This window comes from Petaurus breviceps, unplaced genomic scaffold (genome assembly GCF_028583685.1).
Source record: "Petaurus breviceps papuanus isolate PSGF00001 unplaced genomic scaffold, PetGlider_PUasm1.0 38, whole genome shotgun sequence".
NCBI classification, from domain to species: Eukaryota; Metazoa; Chordata; class Mammalia; order Diprotodontia; family Petauridae; genus Petaurus; species Petaurus breviceps.
This window is the reverse complement of record NW_027186304.1, coordinates 6,837,335-6,842,365: the sequence shown is the minus strand read 5'-3', so window position 1 is coordinate 6,842,365 and position 5,031 is coordinate 6,837,335.

Below are 5,031 nucleotides of genomic sequence, written 5' to 3'. Positions count from 1 at the left end.
AGACCTTGGCAAAAGATTGGATATGGAAGGGTGAGAGAAAGTGAGGGGTCAAGGATCATGTCTACGTTGTGTTCCTGGTTGACTGGGTGGATGGTGGCACCCTCAACATTAGTAGAGAAATTAAATTAGGAAGAGGAGAGAATTTTCAGGGGAAACATCGTGTTCAGTTTTTGACATGTTGAGTTTAATATGTCTGCTGCACCTTTCGTTTTAGATATCTAATAGGCAGTTGGAGATTCAAGATCAGAGGTTGTCAGATTAGACTGGTTAAGTAGATCTGAGAATCATCAATGTAGAGGAAATAGTTGAATCCATGGGAGCTTATGAGATCACCAAGTGAAATAGGGAAAGTACAGAGTAGTACCCAGGACACCATTTTGTGGGACACATTTAGTAAATGGCTGATACCGGGATGAAGATTCAGTAAAGGAGACAGAGAAGAAGATGCCAGATCGGTAGGAGGACCTGAACCAGGAGAGAGTGGTGTTATGACAACCAAGGGAGAAGAGGGCATCAAGGAGAAGAGAATGATTGGCATTGTCAGAAGCTGTAGAGAGCTTCAGAAGGATGAGGCCTGAGAAAAAACATTAGATTTGGTAATTAAGAGATCATTAAAGACTTCGGTGAGGGCAGTTTTAGTTGAATGAGGTTGATATTATTTTCTCTTCCTATTAGAAATACATGTATTTATGTAAGATCTTTAATGTTTCATACTTTTTTTATTCTCTTAATAACATTGTCAAAATTGAGATTATAAATTAGGTTAAGCAACTTGGCCTGAAATTCCAAGTTAGTTTGGGTAGAGCTGGACCTAGAATTTACGTATTCTGTCTCTGGTAAAAGAAAGTTGGTGTATTTCCAGAAATGCTGATTATCTTTACTTTTCAAAGGGTGCTTAACTTACTCCTATCCTGTCACATGTATAAAGGTATTCCTTTACAATTTTTGTACGTATTTTGCCCTTTTAATCTATAACTTCTATTACGCTCTACTTGCCTTCATTTCTTTACATCCACACACTCTGTAACTTGTAAGTTTAAACTTATAAAGTGGAAGGAATTAATTCAGATTTAATTTATTTTAACATCTTTCACATTTTCCCATTCTTTTATTCACACTAAGATACTATTTTTAACCTTATCATGAATTCTGATCCCTTGATACAGGGCTGTTCTAGTCTTACCTTCCCTTGCCTCCACACTCAGCCGTGATCCAATGGATGTTCATCTTAACATTTCATTGGCTGCTGTCTTAGAATCCTTTGACAATCTGACCTGCTGCCATTCTTTACTTATTCATCCATGGTATATAACTCCAGTTTCTCTATTTTTGCTACCTAGCTATGATGTCTCCCCAATTAAAAAAAAAAGACCTTCCTTTGATCCTTTTATTTCTGTTTAACTACTTCCCAATCACTCTTCCCCCCATCACCGTCAAACTTCTTGAAAAAGTTATGTCTACATCAGATGCTACTATTTCCTCCTTAACGTTTTCTCACAACTTGTATCCCTCCCTCACATCTAAAGATAAAATTACTCTTCTGAGGTCACCAGTCAGTTACCAGTGTCGAACAGTGGTCTTTTAAAAAGTCCTTGGTATCTTGACATACAACATTTTTCATCTTTCATTTCCCTCCCATCATATGCTTTTCTCCCTTGGTTTCGGAGGCAACACTCTTTTGATTGTTTTCTTCTGACTCCTTTGCTGGCTTCTTCCATACTCCTGACATCCTAATGTGGATGTTTTTCAAGAGTGTCTCATGATATCTCTTCCCCCTTCCCTCCTGACCCTCTCTCTTTCCCTCTCTCTCTCCCCTCCACTTTGTCTCTCCCTCTCCATATGTATTTGTGTGTGTGTGTGTGTGTGTGTGTGTGTGTCTGTCTGTCTGTCTATCTATCTATCTATCTATATCTCCATTCTCTCTTTTGGTAACTTCTCTCTCATTGATTCAGCTACCACCTGTATATAGATACCTTCAAAATCTCCATCTCTAATAGCTCTTTGGAGCCAGATTTCTACCTTTTCAGCTTTTTTTCCATATTACTCTTATCACAGTGTGTGTACTTAAGTCAAACTGCATTACTTGCTGTTACTTGAACACTTTTCTGCTTCTGTGCCTGTGTTTAGTGTTTTCCTAAGCCTCTTTAATGAATTACCACCCTCCTTTAAAGCCTAACTCAGATATTCCCTTTGAAAATCTTTTTTGATTTCCAGTAACCTCCCTCTCTCCTCCTATCTAAACTTTGTATTTCATAATGTATAACTTGTGATACCTTTGAGCTTTGAGCAAAATTGGTGTTTAATACGTGCTAAGTGAAAGAAAAAGCACTTAGGAAGTATTTACTGTTTGTAAAACATGAGCATAAGCAGCAAGGATACAAATACAAAAAAGAGATAGACCCCATCTTCAAGAAGTTCACATAATGGGGGACAAGTACAGCTTTGTACTTCTTCCGACTCCTTTGCTGGCTTCTTATATATTCCTGACATCCTAATGTGGATGTTTTTCAAGAGTCTCTCATGATATAATGAATAGATTTACTGCTGCTAAAAGGTGTGAGTGTGTACTACAGAGTATAGAAAAAAATTCAGTTCTAAATATTCTAAAATACAAATATTTGAAAAAGAAATATGGACATCTCTATAGGGAGTGTGTGTATGAGGAGGTATAGAGGTTAGAAATCTGTGATTTCATCAATGTGGGAGATTATGTGTGAAAATACCTTCCAGGAATACAGATCAATAACTTGTTTGGTCTGTCATTCATAGTTTTAGAAAGTTGCTGGGGCCCTGAGAGTTTAAGTGACTTGCCCAGATGATCACATACTTAATGTGTCAGAGACAGAATTTGAAATCATATCTTCTAGACTCCAAGGCCAGTCTCCTATCCCTTTTTTTTGTTTGTTTCAGGATAAGCCGTACATATAGAGTTTCTCATCATTTATCATTCTATTCTAGTGGAAAATGAATTATTTCTTCAGAGAAATCATCTTGGACATATCTGTTCATTAATTCCTTTATGTATGATTATTGGGTTGTTTCTCAATTCTGCAAACATACAAATAATTGAATAATACTTCTTATGCAGATACTTTCACGTCTTCAGTCATATACACAGTCAAATAAAATACTCTGTGAAGCAGAAATAAACTAAACCACAGATATTTCTTTCCTTGGTTTTGCTGAACCCAAACAAAGATAATAATGAATAATCATTCTTCAGATTTCTTGACATAGCTCTGTACAGCATCTCAATCGATGCTTGGAATATACCCCAGAGTCCCACTGTAATCTCATAGTCATTGTTCATCACTTTTAGTTGTATAGTACTTTTTTTTTTTTTTTGCTTTTTGGAGGGCAATTGGAGTTAAGTGATTTGCCCAAGGTCACATGGCTAGTTTTTGTGTTAAGTGTCTGATTGTATAGTACTTTTAATGTATATCCCAGAATGCACGTGGGATTTGCCTAAGGTCAAAACTCCTTTTATCTTATGACTAACTGAAAAGGGAGCACTTTTTCAAAACTGAAAAAACATTGTTTCTAATCTTTGTTCCACATTTTGTAGCCTGAGGTTATTTTATTGTGTCAAACATATGACCTTCCCCAAGTTTAAAAGAAAATGATGTCCACGTCACGGACTCCGTGTTACCCTTACTGCCCTTCTACGCGGCCTCTCGTAGCTTTCGCCTCCCCTTCATATTTGCACCTGCGTTCCGGTTATGTTAATGATCTGACTCAGGTAACTCCCTTACGGTATGCAGCTAGTCCTTTAGCCTTCTTTTGGAAGAGCCATGTTTTGTCAGTCTTCACTACTTCTGGAAGTCATCACAGAGCATTCATTGAGCTCTTAATTATGTACTAGAACTGGGCTAAATTCTGTGAACACAAAGAAAGAGAATAATCTCTGCTCTCAAGATGCTCACTGTCTCCAAATCTTATCCCCTTAAAGACAGCCCTAATTCCATGAAGAGGAGAATGAAGAAAATTAAGATCCAGAGTAGGATTTATAGCATAACTAGAAAATGTATTTCCTATTATGCTTACTTTTCACCTGACTTAGTGTTACATAAACATAGTGAAATTTGTTGCTGTTTTAACTAGGAGCTCTTCACAGATTCTTTTTTCCTTCTTAGAAATAGTAACTATAAATTAGAGACTTATCATTTTTTTCCTCAGATGTTATGGTTTCAATGTAGAAATGATCAATGTAGAAATGAATAAATTAAAATTTCTCTTTAAAAAAAGAAAAATAAATGAGAAAATAAGAAAAAATAGTTTGAAGAAGCATTTCCTGCCAATATTAATTGATAGCCACTTAAATATACTGTTTTTTCATTTGCCTTTTACACGCTTTAAATATATGTGTAAATTCAGACTTTTATAGTGGCATAAGACAGATAGTAAATAAGACTCTGTATTTCTAGAAAAGCAGACAGAAAAACACAGTTTAATTCCAAGTAACCTTTTTAAAAATTTTTATTTATTTTTTTTTTCAAAGCAATTGGGGTTAAGTAACTTGCTCAAGGTGTTACACAGCCAGTTATTTCTGGGTGTGGTGCTAAGTATCTGAGCCTGGATTTGATCCCCAGGTCATTCTGACACTGGAGCTGGTGCTCTTACGCGCTGAGCCACCTGGCGGCCCCTAAGCAATTGGGGTTAAGTAACTTGCTCAAGGTTACACCTTCGATCCCCAGGTCATCCCGACACTGGAGCCGGTGCTCTTACTCGCTGTGCTGCCTGGCCACCCCACCAGATAACCTTTTGATGCTCTGAAAAAGCGTCAAGGAATAACGACCGTGATGAAAGTCCTACAGGACACCTTATCATTTCTAATGTCTGGTGTTCTAGAAACAGCGCATTTTACTTCTTGATATTTGCTTATGGTACATACCGTGTTTCCCCGATAATAAGACCTATCCCGAAAATAAGCCCTCCCCCGAAAATAAGCCCTATTGAGATTGCTATGTAGTGAAGGTGATCCCCCGTGCTACATGCTACATTACGGTACCCTCTGTATGCACCGTTCTCCCC